This window comes from Ixodes scapularis, unplaced genomic scaffold, assembly GCF_016920785.2.
Source record: "Ixodes scapularis isolate PalLabHiFi unplaced genomic scaffold, ASM1692078v2 PGA_scaffold1__304_contigs__length_218370807, whole genome shotgun sequence".
NCBI lineage: Eukaryota > Metazoa > Arthropoda > Arachnida > Ixodida > Ixodidae > Ixodes > Ixodes scapularis.
In genome coordinates, this window is record NW_024609846.1 from 83,344,170 (window position 1) to 83,362,003 (window position 17,834).

The following is a 17,834-nucleotide window of genomic DNA, read 5'->3' on the forward strand; positions in this document are numbered from 1 at the left end:
GTGCTCGAGGTACACGAGACACCGAAGCACTGTCGCAGGAAGCTCGCGCTGAGGAGGGGCAACTGAAGCTCCTCTCTGCCGTTCTCCCCTTCTTAGCGACTGTTGGCGACGAGAGGTCTCGGTGGCTCCTTCATTTGGTTCCCATCTGTGACGTCATCGCTAGGATTATCGATCACCAGCGAAAATTTCGATGGTGCGTAAAAAGCACGATGGAAGCTTGTAGTCATTGCTTCCTAAACCAACACCGCCGAGGTTGATGGTCTAGCATTCTTTTTGTCTCCCTTAAGGAAAGTAGACGTCATCCTACTAAAGATGTCATAGTTTGACCAATAATGGAAGGCCGACCGAAGCGACGCTCTTGGTCGCCCACGTCGCCAATAGAAAGCATTCACTATAGCGGCCATAGCTGTGCGCGCATCTGCTGAGCGCGTGCTGACAGAGAGCTCCCACAATTCTTTTGCGACGTGCATATCACATCATCAAGATTGGCGGTCTTAGCAGCCTATTAATGTGAGCTTGTTCCGAGCATGCGCTCTAAACATCGCCCTCAAATATGGCGTCCAGTGGATACCCCATATATAGGCATTCGCAAGTACAGCTTCTGGGCGCTGCCATCTTGCACCTGATGTGGGCATATCGTATGGTAGTCAAGCAGAGGCGTACCCCCGGCCTCAGCAATGCTTGACTATAAGACGACCTACACGCAAACCAGCTGCAACATGGCGGCGCCTAGAGGCCGTACATGCAAACGCCTATAGTGATGGCGTTTGAAGGGAAAGGGGGAGGGGAGAAGGGGGGCGGGGGGAGGGAGGCGCTTGCTTTGTCTTCTAGGTGGGATGATCGCACGCTGGGCTGTGATGTTGTATAACTCGCGTTGACGGTAGATCTTCTCCGCCTCGATTGGGCTGCCCGCGCGTATCCCCAGAGAGCATGGCGGAAGACGAGAGCGCGAGTCCGCTGCAGCTGAGTCGACCCAGCGACCAGGCGTCCGTCGTGGGCGACTGCCTGCCGCCGGCCATACCTCCGAAGAAGCCGCAGTCCAACTCTCTCGTCCTCAGCACGGCGCGCAGGCTCTACCGACGCTCCAATCCCTACGTCGCCGAGGGACACTGCGCCAACGGCAAGTGTGTCCCCGAGTCAGAGGAGAAGGCGAGAGAGCGCGGAAAGGTCAGAGTGCCGAACGGCCGAGCTTGGATTGAATTGATTAATGGGCAGACGCAAAGCTAGCTTCTTCTGACTCTACTGACTTTTCAAATGCGTTCGAACACCGAACGCCGGAGTTCGACGTTCGTGTTCTAACAAAGAGCGGACGCAAGGGTAAACTTTGCACCTACCCACTTGTCCGAATACAACTATAGGACTCGGTGCTCTGATGTTCGCGCACGCTCTCATCTTCTCCTCTCTCTCAGCTTCTACTCTCGAGGTCTCGATTCCAGCCTCTGTAGTTTCGGTGCACTCAAGACGCCATCCGTCGAGGTATCTCTTATCAGCTTGGTCAACGAGAAGGCAAAAGCGTTCAACCCTCTTTTCACTGGAACGACGAATACGCAATGGCGCTTTTACCGCTTGTTTCTCTCGTTAGCGAGACTCATTAAAATGATACACATGACTGCTGTTCCGAGTGCACGCCGGCGCATCGCACGCTCATCGACTTCTGACAGTCTAGGAAGACTGGATGGCACGGCGCGGCCGAGGCAGGTTCCGAGCCGAGCTAACGCCACAAGAGCGAAATTCGTCCTTGCTCGCTGCGTATTCGCGCCGTTGCGAACTACTCAGGAGCGTTTTGACGCGATAGCGTTTAGGAGCTCGTGTTGCAGAAATCAGGCGTCGGCGTCGGTTTCGGTGGGACCAGAAAATCCAATAATGCAACTCCCTCAGTCACGTGTGACGTCAAACGTGGCTGGGACGTGATGACCCTATCAACACGTTCAATTTAGCGGGAAAAATTTCTGCCCACCTTAGCGGAAATGTTTAGCACTAAATTTATCAGAAAATTTTCCAGCGAAATTTAGCTCAAAATTTTCCGGCTAAATTTAGCCACACATTTTCCTCAAAATTTCGCGAAAAATTATCCCGCAACATTTAGCAAAAAATGTAGCCGCGAAATTTAGCGCAAAGTTTTCCCGCAAAGTTTACCTGAAAATTTTCCCTCCCAATTTGGCGGAAAATTTTCCCGCTAGATTTAGTTGGTCGATGGGGTCAAAATGTCACAGCACAGCCACGTGTGACGTCAAGCGTCACGTGAGATGACGTCACACGTGGCGTCATGTGATGTCACGTGACACGTGACGCTACTGGCTAGACCACGCTTGCACGGCTTGAGAACGAGCGCGTGTTTATATGAGAAGGCTTTGTGAACGGGGCCCGATGACGCTATCGCGCTCCACTCTTAAAGGGGCCCTGCAATCATATTTAAGGGTCTACCTTTTATGCGGTTTCCACGTCTCTTGGGGTTCAGGCAAGCCAGCGAGCACGGAAAAAGTAGCTAAATATCAGTGCGCCATATTTTAACCGGACGACACGGAAACCTCCTCCACCGACAAGGGCGACCTGCTGTACCGAAAGCGCGCAAAATGTGACGTCTTTGGTCCTGGGCTTACTACTGGTCAGAGCCACTAAAAACTTTTTTTGGTCGAAATACAAAATATAAGTGGCGCGAACCGTTTCAATTATTTATAAAAGTAGTTTTTGTTTACTATTATAGATGAAAAAAAGAAAGAAATGCAGTTTATAAAGTACGGAAACAAGAAATGACCCGTCGACATACGCGCCGCCAAGCGGTGGCAAAGGCGGCGCATACTAGAAAGGAGTAGTGGGATAAGGCGCAGACACGGAAAAATCCCGGATGTACGTTGTGGCGCTGCAGTCGTATGGACAGGAGGATCCAACCGGCTCTGAGCGTTCCGAAGGCCTTCGGCGAGAGGCTTTGTCTTGCGGTTTGGCCGTTTCGCGGTATGGCAGCGCGAAGTGGCTCCCATTCTGAACTGATCTTTACCCCGTGTTTGCTGTCGTTTGTGGCCAATGAAGTGTCACGCCAAATTAGTGTTTAATCGCGCAGCAAACGCAATGAAAGCCGCTTTGGCTGCCCGCTGCATACAGCCTATCCAGAACATGCTTTAGTGGCGCCCTCTGGCGCCGTCGACACGGAGTGCGGCGGCCGTGAGCGCTCGATGAGCTCACTATTCCTCCTCTAGTTCACGGCCACTCAAGCCAGGACCTACGACGTCATGAAGGAGGTTATTTTTCGCTTGTTTTTGTAATTCTAAATTGCCTATAACTTTTAAAATAAATCGAATTTCGCGAAAAGAAAAGTTTCACTAAGTTACTACGTTCAGTGCGCTCAGGTTCGGTGCAAATTAAAAAAACAGTAAGAAGTCCTTTCAGGGCCCCTTTAAAGGGGTACTCCGGCGATTTCTCCATAGTCCCCGATTTGCCTGAAGACTTGCTAATACACCAACTAACATCGCTGATATACTATCCCAAAGATTAGGTTAAATATATAGAGATATAGTTTTTCGAAGTTGTTGGATTTACAGTTTTAGTCTTCACCATGTTTTTCAAACTGAAAGTCTGTACTGGCAACACCGAAAGAGTGACATCATTGGAAGGCAGGGTATTACTCTTTGGACTTTAGATTTTGTTCCCAACTGATTTCAAGCAGTTTCATGTTGTCGAATGAATCCTTTTGAGGTTTGCTACAGCCTGCGTTCCACTGACCTCAAGGAACTCAAAAGTGCAGGTTGTAGCGATACCGCATACTAGGCGTATGCGTGCCGGAAAGAAGTCAGACGACGAACTGCGCTTTAGGTCATGAAGGAACCAAAAAGCCTCCGTTTATTGATCGGGCCGATAATATACACTGCCGGGGACATCACGTGATCATGACGCTGGGCGGACGGGCCAGCGATAACATAGGCAAGCGATAACAGACAACAACACATCTCTCGTTTTTCGAGAACAAAAAGAACGTCGCACATACAAGACAAAGAATATACGTTGCCCCCGAACTTCAAAACAAAACATAGTCATCAATACCCAGCCTTATGGGTTTCTTAACTACTCTTCCAAACCGCGTTACAGTGAGAGTAGGGTCACCATTGGCTACCGCGCAAGATGGAGGCGCCGAATCTGTAGCCGCAGAGTCGCCCGTGCTATGTGCAAATTGTGCAGTACTTGGCTGCTGTAGCCGCAGAGTCGTAGTCGCAGAGTCGTAGTCGCAGAGTCGTAGTCGCAGAGTCGTAGTCGCAGAGTCGTAGTCGCAGAGTCGTAGTCGCAGAGTCGTAGTCGCAGAGTCGTAGTCGCAGAGTCGTAGTCGCAGAGTCGTAGTCGCAGAGTCGTAGTCGCAGAGTCGTCCGTGCTATGACCCAACTGTGCAGTACTCGACTGCTGTTTATTGTCCGGAAACTCGTATGCCTCCGCGTTTTCACCTTCTTTTGGGAGACGGTTAAGCATTCTCCTGTTTCGGCGGAGATCAACGCCGTCGTCTGTCCGCACCACATATGACCGCGGTTTCGGCGCCGGTGCAAGGACTGTGGCCTTGGACTGCATGTCTGTCACCCAGACCGGCTCACCTGCTTCCAGCTTGGGAAGCCGTCTGGCCTGATGGCGTCTGTTGTAGTAGCGGCACCGCTGCCTCCTAACCTTCTGGTCGCTTGCCACTACTTCTTTCGGGCGGCTTTCTCCCGGATTTCGATGACGTGGCAGCATTGGGACCCTGGTCCTCAGTCGCCTACCCATAAGTATTACAGCAGGGCTGACCCCAAGAATGCCGGGCGTTGCCCTGTAAGCCAACAGTGCCAGGTAAGGGTTTTTGGACTTTAAAACGAGATGCTTAACCGTCTGGACCATTCGCTCTACTTCTCCGTTCCCCTGCGGGTGTCTCGGACTCACGGTGACATGGCGGAACCCGTACGACACAGCGAACTGTTCAAACTCGTTACACGCGAACTGAGGACCATTATCGGTCACAACGCACTCAGGGATTCCATGTCTAGCAAAAATACTTTTCAGTCCTTCAATGACTGTTCCCGACCTTGTGGAAGGCAGAATAGAAACCTCAGGGTAACGTGAAAGATAATCAACCGCGACAAGGTACGCCTGGCCGTTGATTACACACAGATCAACTCCCACTCTCTCCCAAGAAAACGATGGTGTTGCGGTTGCTATCATCGGCTCGGCTTGTTGCGGAGCATGTTGTGCGCAAACAGTGCACCGATTCACGAACAGTGCCAGTTCGGTGCTCAATCCTGGCCACCAGACAGAACCTTTAGCAACACTGCGACAACGGCCGATGCCCTGGTGCCCATCGTGCAGTTTGCGCAGCACTTCTGTTCTTAGAGACTGTGGGATTACGAGCCTTGTTCCTTTCAACAAGAGACCATCAACCACGCTAAGGCATGCTCTATCTTGCCAGTATGGCGTGAGAAACGAAGGAACATTTGGTTTTTTTGGCCAACCGGTTTTACACAGTCTGATGAGGTGTTTACAAATGTCATCCTTAATTTGACATTCTCTCACTCTAGACAAAAAATTGTCCCCCGTTTCCAAGCCAAGCAAACACGCCTTAGAATATGCTGTGACCTCCGACACACACAACCCCTTTTCGGAGTCGCCGCATTTGACAGGGGACCGCGAAAGAGTCGGCCGTGACTAGCGATTTGCCGGAAACATACTGGACACTGTAAAGATAGCGCATCAGTCGTAGCCGGAACCGTTGAATTCGGGATGGCATATCATCAATGGCCATCTGACCCAGCAACGACACTAAAGGCTTGTGATCCGTTTCGAAAATAACATTTAGGCCACGTATGTATTCATCGAATCTTTCAGCCGCCCACGTCAGTGCTAGCGCTTATTTTTCTATCTGGGAGTATCTCCGCTCTGTGTTCGTGAGGGAACGAGATGCGAAAGCTATCGGCCTGCGGTGACCGTCTTTCTGCGCTTGATAAAGGACAGCTCCCAGCCCGAAAGAGGATGCGTCAGCTGAAAGGACAGTTGGAAGCGTTGCATCGTACATGGCCATACATTGCGCAGAACAAATGGGCCCTTTCAGCTCGTTCAGTGCTTTTCCTTGGTCACACCCCCAGACCCATTCGCTATCTTTGTGCAAAAGAGCACGCATCGGGGCCGTAATTTGCGCAAGATGAGGCAAAAAGCGACCTAGATGATTCGCCATGCCGAGCAAGCTTCTTAGTTCGGTCACATTTTTCGGTGCGTTTAAATTTTAATCGCGCTGACTTTCGTTGGATCAGGCTCAATGCCATTCTCATTCAGAATATGGCCCAAGAATCGCACTTATTAACCCCAAACAGACACTTTTCTTTGTTCAGAGTCACGTTTGCGCCAGCTAGGCGCGACATAACCTCAGCTAGACGCTCATCATGCTGGGTTTTCGTTTCGCCAAACACTAAAACGTCGTCCATGACGTTGACGACTCCTGGCAGACCACACAGGATTTCGGACATTCTTTTCTGGAAATACTCCGGAGCGGACGTAATTCCGAACGGTAGTCTGGTAAAACAGTACCTTCCGAATGGAGTCAAGAACGTAGTCAGTTCCTGGGAGTCCTTACTTTGACGAACTTGGTGGAAGCCCGAAAAAGCGTCAAGCTTCGAAAACCATTTCGCCCCTGCCAGGGAGCTTAAAGCTTGGTCGACTGTAGGTAGCGTGAAGCGCTCGCGAACAACGCACTTATTTAGCTTCGTGAGGTCTACGCATACTCTTAGCTCCCCCGACCGTTTCGTGACCAGCACGATTCCCGCGCACCACTCTGTGGGGCCGTCTACTTTTCTAATTATTTCCATGCGCACGAGTCTCTCACTCTCGTGTTTTAGTCTTTCCATGAGCGGAATCGGCACTCGCCGCGGAGCGGTTATGGCATAGGGAATTGCACCAGGTTGTAGCCTGATAGTGTATTCTCCTGGGATAGTTCCTAGGCTACGACCCATGTGCGGAAAAAGTGTCTCGTACCGGTCTTTATCTGCAGTAAGTGAGTCGGCAAATTTAACGACACCTAGTGCTTCCAAGGCCCGAGAAGTACGTCGCGGAGAGGGCTAACTACGTAGCACGTTTGACGGGCAGTTTTTTCTTTCCACGCAATTTCGGCTACAAATTTGCCTAATACATTGAGCTTGTTGCCGCCAGCCCCCTGTAGTACCTCGTCTGCCTTATCAAGGTGGGTGGGCAATCCTGGAAAAGTAGACGGTAAAACTGACACTTCCGCGCCCGAATCAACCTTAGCGAGGATGGGCACCGAGTATATCCGAACTTGCACATAGCGCGCTTTCCGGTCCGCGTCAATCGCGCCAATGAAAGCTTCCCCGGTGTCGTGTTGGACAGCAGAGACGCGTACCTTTCTTTGCGCTGACTCAACTTTCTTGAGGCATGCTTTCGCAAAGTGTCCTTTGTTGCCGCAGTTGTGGCACTTGGAAGTTTTGGCCGGGCACGCCGACCTCGGGTGGGCGTCGCCATCGCAGTACAGGCACCGCCCCCTGTTGCGTTGTGGACGTCTCTGGTGGTCCACGGCATCCACGTTGACGCCCTGGTCCTGAAGTTCCGGCGAACTCCCGGAGTGTAGACCTTCCGGTCGGAGGCTCTGCTGCTGCTGTCGCACGGTTTCTTTGAGACGCGCCTTGGCCAGTGCTGTAGCCAATGTCAGCTGCGAATCCATCTGCAGGGCCTCGGATAGTTTTGCGTCACGAAGCCCGACGACAAACTTGTCCCGGATGTGCCGTTCCTCCATATCCGCGAAGTCGCAGCGGTCTGCAAGAACGTGAAGTGCAGTTGCGAACTGATCCACCGATTCTTCTGGCCGTTGCTGGCGTCTGTGAAAGCACGCACTTTCGTAAACGATGTTCCGCTCTTTGACGAAGTGACTGTCGAACTTCTGCTTGACTACATCGTACTTTTTTTGCTTCTTCGTCGGTCAGCCCAAAGGTAGCAAAGATTTCGCGGGCTTGGCGACCCATTGTGTAAAGTAGCGTGCGTACCTGGGCCTCTTCCGAGCGTTCGTTGAGCACTGTTGCGAAGCGGTAGTCATCGAAGTGGTCGATCCACGCCGGCCTTGTCAAAGTCCAGCGGCGGCGGTTGCTGGAGGGCCGGGATTACTGTTGCGGGCTTGCTTTCCATTTTCCAGGAATGCTGCCGTCTGCGGCCTCAGCGCGATAGATGACCACCGCCCACTTCTGACACCATGTAGCGATACCGCATACTAGGCGTATGCGTGCCGGAAAGAAGTCAGACGACGAACTGCGCTTTAGGTCATGAAGGAACCAAAAAGCCTCCGTTTATTGATCGGGCCGATAATATACACTGCCGGGGACATCACGTGATCATGACGCTGGGCGGACGGGCCAGCGATAACAACATAGGCAAGCGATAACAGACAACAACACACAGGTATCTTGGTTTTTGCAATATTTCAATTTGCCGATTTCACAATAGCTATTATGAATTCCGCGAAACTAAATAGCACGCCGGAAATGGTAAAAGCCGAGGATTCAGAAAATATAGTTAGTTGGGGTACAACAAAAAATCGCCGGAGTACCCCTTTAAAGGCGAATCTTAAGCGTCCCCCAAGTTTTTTATTTGTATATTTATAAGCTTGTATGCTAATTTATTTGTCTACTAGTTCGTACATACCAACGGTTAATTTCAATTTAAAATGTAATAGCAGTATACCTCCAGCGCAGTATATAGGAAAAGTGCATTTTGTTTGCACTAAATTGGGCAGACAAATAAAAAATCAATAACTTTACAAAAAAACATTAGCTACGAACGAGAAATTTAGCGGAAAGTAAAATTGTACAGAGAGCTGCTGATTATACGCTCCATTACGCTACACTATAGAACATACGCCTTGCTTTTTTTGCGTTTGCAGAGCCAGAACTGCCTATCGTTAAGTTAGAAAAATAGAAAAAAAAAAAAAAAAAAGCACCTGACTTGAGTTTGGTTCATTGTTTTCTATCTAGGAAAAGAAACTATCAACACGCTGCCGCTGCCAAACAAGAACCAGGCAGGAGAAAGGTATGGCGGTACAGACCACATAATAAAATAAAACAACGCGACAAAAAACAAACAAACAGCGTACTAATTCGTTCAGCTATCAACCTTGGTACAGACAACATACCGGGCGTATGTACCCGAATCGCGGCGTGTCTGAACTACAGAGGCGCTTCGCTAGCTATCATCATCATCGTTTGTGACGTCACGGGTAGGACAGACTGGGACAGACAGGGGAGTAAAGGAGGGTGAGGAGGAGTGGCAAGATCCACTCGGGACACCCTGGGTCCCGAGTGAAAGATCGCGAAAGAGAGCGACAGAACACGAGAGAGAGAGACCAACGTTGCCAGCTGAAGAACGACAGTCGCAATGGTAATCGCAAAGAAGTAAAACTCTCATCAATATAGACAATGATAATTTAACGTTGTAAACTAAATTCTGAGCTATTCTAACGCTTATAAAGAGCAGCATACGCATTACGCTGCATTAACTTCCCTTCTGTTGAAATCTCGGAAATCTGGTGGTTGCTCGGTTTCGTATTCCTGGGGCGCGGCCGGGCGCCGCCACGCGCGAAGTCGGTTATTTGGTTTAGTTTAGTCTTGACGGGAGGCCGTACATGTGCGCGCTATGCAAAAAGGAAGCTTCGAAAGGAACACGAATATTTTTCCACCGCTAAGTTCGGGGATTGTAAAAGTTCATGACACTGCTCTGTTGATATAATTATATTCGTGAAATCGTAGGGAGGTTGGTAACCGTGTGTGGGACCCCGAAGGTCTGCCTGTAAGCTCCGCCGCTTGCGGTAGCCAAAATGCATGGGAAAATGGCGGACCTTTTCCTCTAGAGTTAGTATGTATGATCTCTATGGGGACAGACCGCGCAGATCTTGGATTCCTCGGCTGGTCAGCTCGCTTCATGCGCTGTTTGGATGGTTTCACGCGTTGTGTTTATTTGGCAAAGCGATATTTGTAGTATGACATTTTACCATAGTTTGAAACCACACGTGACACGCGTAGTCGTTAAAAAGAAAAAGAAACACTTTTAAACGCTGAGGTGTCGAAGCGCTTGCATGGTGGTGCGCTGTTCTCCACCCCAGTACAAAAAGCTGGATGATGAAAATAGAATATCCAGCGCTTTATTCCACCACAACATCTACCACGGCGATATTTTTTTAAAATTATGATTCGGACAAAATAAAATTAAGGAATGTCTTGTAAAATTGGAAATAAAAACAAAAAAAAAAAAACACGAAATTTCAAAACCTCTCGCGAGTGTAGTAAACACCTAAGTGAAAGCGACTCCGCGTATCCGGTTGTTTCCAATGTGTTCTGTGAGTGCTAGTCCCTTACTAGTGCGGAGCTGATTCCTTTCTTCTTAAATTTTGTAAACCAGTAAACGATCATATCCTCAAAATAGCTGGAATGAAGAAGTGGTAGCTGGCTTTCGGAGTTGTTTTAACTAAATCCCTGCTTATTCACCCGGTCGATGCGAAACGTGCCAGACGCCCTCGCGATCAGTCTTAAATCCAGTAAGTCGGTGACACTTCAGTGTCTCAAAAATGAGGAATATACCTGCAATGAATTACTACCGTTTGTACGTTTCATTTTTGCGAGCCCAAATTCGCATAATGTGTGATGTGCTTCACAGCGAGTGATTTTAAAATCGTAAACAATTCTCAGTAAAAATAGTATAGAACAAATTAATCAATCGCCTGAATTTCCCGGGGCCATGGCCGACCATTTAAGATAGGAAATTTTCTGCTTTTCTTTCGAGCAAAAATGGCGATGTGACAAACGTCTTTGCCATATATTCGATTCTTGAGGGGCTAAGCGTAGGTTGCTGACGAACCTCTGCTCGGCAGCAACTGTCGAGTCACAGTTGGATAGAAGCTTTAGTATCGGGCGATCTCAATGTAGCTAAAACAAGTGTGTGGCGCTTTGCAACACAACTGCGCGCGTGTGCACAGCTAAGGGAGCACATCATTTACTTTAATTAATGCAAAACTTTTTTCTATAACAGGCCCCCCAAATCTCCCACCTCCCCCCCCAAAAGAAAATCAAGAATTATAGAGGTTGATGCTCGCCGCGCAAGCTGTAATCCGAAGCTCTAGGCTTGTTTTTGAACAGTTTAAAGATTTTTTCTCGTATAAAAAGCAACTTCAAGGCGCTGTTATTCGTTAGAAAGATTACTTACAAAAAGTTTGTACGCATTTTTTAAAAATAAATAAACCATTTTTAATCGGCATAGACGCGAACTACCATAGACCCTCCGTGCTTTGAAACAGCGCGTCGTCTTCACGCATCCTACTAGTTCCGTCACAGGAGGATTCCCGCGAGGTGGCGCCACGAAAACATCACGTCGCCAATAGCACTGTATACGCCCAGGTCTGGCTCAGACATCTGCGTTGAAGTGTGATCGACGGCACTATCACCACTTTGTTACCGCTTAGAATGAAATAACGTTGGCAGGCTTGCGTCATCTATTAGGTGGACCCGGAAAACTTACGACCTAAGCTTTATCCGTAAGAAGTGATCGCTTATAACGTTGTCACAATTGTGTCAAACGCAAGATTACGCGTAACATGTATCGCATATCCATGGCTACCCGAGAAATGGCGCCAGGGTATTCTCTCAAGGAAGCGGTCACAAGCATTTGCAACGCAATCGATCACACTCAAACGCAAGTGTGTGAACCAGCCTTTAGGTTGTTTGCTTACACTCCGACTTTATGTTTATAGGCCTGTTTGCCTGTCCACGTGAACTGTGAGCAGTGCGCAGGTGCAGGAACCCGTTTTTGTAGAGCGACGCAGCTGCGCGTGCGCCATTCTAGATCGTGCCCCAGTACCTTGGCGTGACGTCACAAACATAAGTGAATTTATAAATAATAAAATAATAATAATAATAAATGTTGAAGGCTACACTTTTTGGACAGCGAGAAAACCTGATGAAAGCTGGTCGCGTTGTTAATGCGGCGTATTTTTGTTTGCACATTAATGGGCCATATTTTGGGGGGCCGGAAGTGTCACCGTTCGGGATTGCGAACGCATCGTAAACTAACGAACGCTTTGTACAACAAAGGCAAAACCCGATTGGGAATTATTAGTTCTTGGGAAATGACAGCGAAATCTGAACTTGCGATTTATTACATCTTTTTTTTATATCTACACCCTAGTAGAGGGTTCCTGCGTGTGTACTGCGCTGCTTTGCATTCGGAAAACTGATCATTGGTCTTGCTTCATGCGGTTCGACCAATGAGAAACGCGACCGGGAAAGTACTTCAATGGCTGAGCAGTGTCCGTTGCAAAACAAGTAGACACGTGTTTCCACCTGCACTGCGCGTGACCACCAAGGTGTAATTTCGACCACCCATTTTATTGATGAAGTTGATAATTGGAAGTGCGATTATTCGTAGGGCAATGGAACTTTTAGGGCTACATGCACGCGGACAATTACGAGAGTGTATTATGCTCGCTTAAGTGCAACGCTTCGAGATATATCAACCTTGTAAATCGGAAATCCATAAAACATTTTACGCAATGTGCTATCACACACACTCTAGCTTCTGTAGTGGCATGCCATGCCTGTATCATTTTTGTCCCTTAAATATTTGTTCTAATGATTGCATGCAAAACGCGTGCTCTCTGGCATTCTTCGGCGTGAGTCATTTTGCTTCAGGGCTATTTTTAGCAGAAATTTTTTTCGACACGCTGTAGCAATACTTGATGCAACAAAAACTGTCTCCAACGCGAAACAGTGGGCACTAAAATGTACTAATTAGACCAGTCACCATTTTTTATCATGTCATTAATGAGAAGGGCGAGCGTATCAATGGCCCCGCAGTTTGAGTTTCAAAAAAGGTGCTTGTGCCATCAAGTGTCTATGAGTACTAGAGCGCGACAGCTCTTACCCTTTTTATTTCCCGGACTGACTAATGTAAGGCACGTTATCAGGGTGCCAAAGAACGAGGCAGCAAAGCACGCGAGTAGACATGTATATTAGGGAGTTTTAGTAGATCGTTCCGATACCTCCGATAGCCCCGATAACGATACTATATGCATGCACCGCATGCACAAGGGAGGCGGCGGCGAAGTATCGGGATATCGTTATCGGAGTCATGGGAACGATCTACTAAAACTCTCTATTAACTCGCACGCAATATGGATTCAGGAAGCGCATAGGAACCAGTGAACTGTTAGACGACTTTTTTACTTTGTAAATTAAAATATGAACAGTAGTGAATATATTCTAACCATAATATATTGCTAAATAGATTACACAGTATTGGTAAACGGGGAAAGATGCATAAGTCCATAATTATCTTAATGACCGGTATCAAAGAGTACGACTAGGCTCAAAATCTAGCAGAGTAATCGAGGTCACGCAAAGAGTACCGGAAGGTACAGTCCTCGGTCCACTATTTTTTTTTATTTCTTAGATTAACGAAATAGCCCAGGTCAAATAATGAAGTGAGTACTTTCAATTTGTAGATGATACAGTAATTGTACATGTACACAAAAAGTTACAAAGTAGGTGTAAAGGCGATACATGAAGACGTTTATAAATTAACAGAAAAAACTGGGGAAAAAGTCAAATTGTTTTAAGCGTTTTTAAAACACGTAATATGCTTCAGAGACCCGAGAAAAATCCTAACCGAATTACCAATGAAAATGCAAAAGCAGAATCGTAATAATTGGTCATGCGTTCCTCTGAAATGTGCTGATAATGGCAAGTAAATAGGGATGCACAAAGTCAAACATATAAAATGAAATATTCACATAGAACAAATTTGTAAAATATTAAGGATATTAATGGCGCAGATGTATCACATACAAGATCTGATCCTTCGATTTATAATTCGAATGATATACAATTAACTGGGCAAGTCCACACTTCAATATGGAATAACAGTATACGGACACTGCGCCAAATATCTCGAACTAAATATAGAATCGGTCCAAAAAAAGGTAGCCAAAAAGTATTAGTTACCAAAGCGAAGAAACTAATCAGCAAAACTATATGCAAAAGGAACTACGAATGTTTCGTTTTAGAGACCGGATGAAATACGATATTATAATAAAAAAATCTTTCAACGGACAGACAAAGTGGAAAATGCCAAAGGAAGAACGTTAAGACCGAATAGAAAATTAATCGAACCATTAGTTTATACCAAATACGGAGATGCCAAATAATTAATTATCTATTCAAGACTTTTAATGAATTACCTAAAGAGTTACTCAGCATAAAATCTCCAAAAATAAAAAAAAGCTGGGAAACACTTATATTCTTGAACAGAGTAAAAGACACTCATAGAAAATTGGTTCGCTTCGAGAACTTGAATTATAGTTAACGACGTGACTTAAGTAACACCAAAATCCCACATATTTTATACATTGCTGCAGTTTAATGAATTAGTGGAATATGCTGTAACTACATATTTCTGCAGATAAAAGCTCCATTTATTTTGCAATGGCGCGCTTTATACTTCGTTTCAGCTTCGGTCCAGACGCAGCCGATGCTACAAGCGCGAGCATGTGGCCCAGAACAGTGCTTGCACTGCACGAGCGCGCGTGCTTGGCAGGGATGCTGAAAGCCCGGAGCTCGCGCTTGTAGCTTTGGCTGCGTCTGGACCGAAGCTGAAACGAAGTATAGTGCAGGTTTCTTAATTCTCTAATAAAATATGCAGAGGAATCTGTCCCGTCCCAAGCACAAGCCAGTAATGGCTTATGTTGAATTTACATTTGAACTGTATTTTGAGAGCCAAATAAAAATTGTATTCTATTGTATCGTATTGTATCTGTGGACGTCGCGACCCCTAATTATGTTGTTATCGCCGTCGGTACAACTGGCTGCGCCTTTATCTCCAGCGTTACAAAATCCACGGAATGCAGTGATTGCGGGATAATTTCAATTTGTTTAGAAGACATTGAACAGTCGTTTCGGGGAGTGAAGACGAACCTATTGTTGATTGATTTTCCCGTTAAATGTTGTAGGAAAACTAAAATGGCGTATAGGTCTTGTGACGTCAATTTCCCCTGATTCTTTTTTCTTAATTTCTATCGCGGGTTTACCGCGTCGGGGAAAAAGATAAAGGCGGGATGCACGGTAAAGCCTTTGCCCTTTAAAGTTCAACAGCTTAAAGTAGTTACATATAATGACAATAATCCTATAAAACATTACACGACGATTCCACAAAAAATGAAAGCAAAAATGGGAAGCAAGTACCAGCACACTCATTGTCTAAAAAAAAAAAAAGGAACATGTGAACAGCAGCAACAACAACAAATCAGATGAGTTTTAGCGGGGACATGCACGGATGGACGGACGAACAAGTCTCTGGGTTTTTTATGGAAAGGCATTCCACGCTTTGTCATGAGCCGCGCTCGGTCGTCGCTCGCAGGCTTGAGCAGACCGACCCGTTGCCGAGTCTGAACCCGCCACGGATGGCGCCGTCCGACCCGGCGAGCACGTCGGGCTCGCTGGAGTCCGTGGCGGAGCGGGGACCCTCGCAGAAACACCGGGCCTACGTGCTCGGGGCGCACGCCATCTTCGAGACGTACTGGAAAGGGAACCTGCACAACATCTTGGAAGTTCTCAAGGAGCTCTCAGAGAGAGCCTCCGTCGTGCTCAGCTGGAAGAAGCAAGGGAAGCTACACGAGTTCACCAAGGCGAGCGTCTGGTTCCGTTTCATCCGCTTTCTGGAGATGTAGCTGTCGTGTCTGGAACGCGTACCCGACTGGTGCGTTTGCCGGCTCTTTGATTAATCGCTTCGATTTCCACCTGGTGGCGTCACAACGGGGAGGAAGTGCAGTGGATCGCCGCGTACTTGGTGGGGTTATTCAACGTTGGTGTTAGTGCAGTGGATACGTGCGACGTATATTTGGAGCCAGCTGGCTAAACTCGGCGTCTCAGCTGGGTCTGTGCGAAAAAAAGCACTGTCGAAGCTGGCGCACGAGCGAAGTGGCATGTGAAGCCGAGCCTCGCGCGCTCGTGCGCTCCAGGCTTAGCAGGCTTTTTTCATGCAGTGTAAGCTAATACGCTGATTCTAGCAAGAGCCGGCCCTGATGTTTCCAGCTCTGCAGCCCGCCGGGCGACGGAAATATGGCATCAGCCATGGGTTGTGACGCCCAAGGAACGCCATGGCAGAGCGCTGGTTGGGCGTGCTCGCAAACACATGCTCTGACCAACCATGCGCCCCGCAAAAGTCTCCTAATACTGGTGAAAAAAATCTGAAGCCTGCATTGGTTTACATGTTTTAACGTCACATATATGAAGATTTTAACTTTCGATGACTTAAACGCGGCGTACGTGATGCCCCGGTCACGACCGCATAAAATAAATAATGGCGTGGCAGATGCAGAGTGTGCCTGTCGGCCAACCCGCCGGATCAATCTTTTAATGGGGTTTTTAGTTCTAAGACTACTATTGTTTAAGTCGTGCACGCAAATAATTGAATGTTTCACTATTTCTGTGTGTGCTTTGCTCCCGCTACATTATAACCTCTGGGATATAAGAGGCTCTAATGATGGCGCGGACATTGCCGTGGCTATGCCCTTGCCTTTCATGTATGAACCGAACTATTTACACGAGGACCCAACGCGGCAAAAGCGATGCCTCTTGGCGTACTTTTTCGACGGCCCTTCTACAAACAAACACTAGAAGGGACCCTTTTGAAAACCCCATGAAGCAACACTGGTGGTCGCCATTTATTGGGGCACGAAGCGTGTGATTGGCTACGAGTCTTGGCCGAACGCAGACGCAGAACTCGTTTCCAATAAGAGCAGAGCCGAGTTCATGATGGATGAGGCAGCCCTCCAGTCGAATGTATACATGCTCAGGATGCGTGCCCAAACAATTGTAGACCATGGCCTTCAAGCTTCTTGGCGCGCAAAGCTTACTTTAAGGCCTTTCTAAACGCTCGTTCACCTAGGAGAAGAAGCGTAGAGCACAAGCTTCTACAGAGCTCCACTAGGCGGTGCTGATATACAAAGCCGACATCAGTATCTAAAACTGTGTGTTTCCTTCACACTGCGGAGGTTGAGGCGCGCATGATTCAAGCGCCGCTTAGCTCGTGCTCTCAGTTCTTGTTCTGGCAGTTATTTTCTTTCGGGCAAACGAGCTCCGTTTTTATATCCGGGAAGTTAGACAAGCAAGGCTCAAAGATAATTTCTGTGCCTGTCAACTTAGCGCTACCGCTCCGCAAAAACGGTCTCGAGTCATTTTTTTTGTTTTTTTTTTGTTCTGTATCTCAGTTTTAACCGACGAATGAATGGCCGGAGGATAGTTTTGCGCGCCAAGAATCTCGGAGGCCATGGATGAACTCGGAAAAATGGCGCAGCAGCTACTAGGTGGCTTGCACTTTAGAAAAGGGTCTATCGCGAAATTGTATCGCTTTACTGTACAATGGGAGGTGCGCTAAAAACTCAGGCCGAAGACGCCGGTTCCAAACAGCATAGTTTTAGCGAAATTTACTTGCGAGCATGTCGAGCTGGACACAAATATAACCAAGTCGAAGAGCGCTTTTACAGGTTGTTTACAACGGCCTTTCTTTGGCTGTTCTATCTGGATGGAAGAAGCTGCATGCTTCGTTCGCTTCAACGAAGGGTTTAGCATTGAAATAGCGCTCGAGGCTTGATATTTAGCATTCCATTGACACGAAAGATTATTTCGTCCTTCAACCTGAGCACAACACGTGCTCTACTCCCGCGTTACTTGCGAGCGCACGTCGTTCACGCAGGCCGTGACGCGAGTGTGGCAGCGCGTCGGGGACCAAGTTGCCCATGCCACGAGCGAGATCCTGGCAGGCCTGGAGCCGACGAGGTCCGAATTCTTCGCCCACGA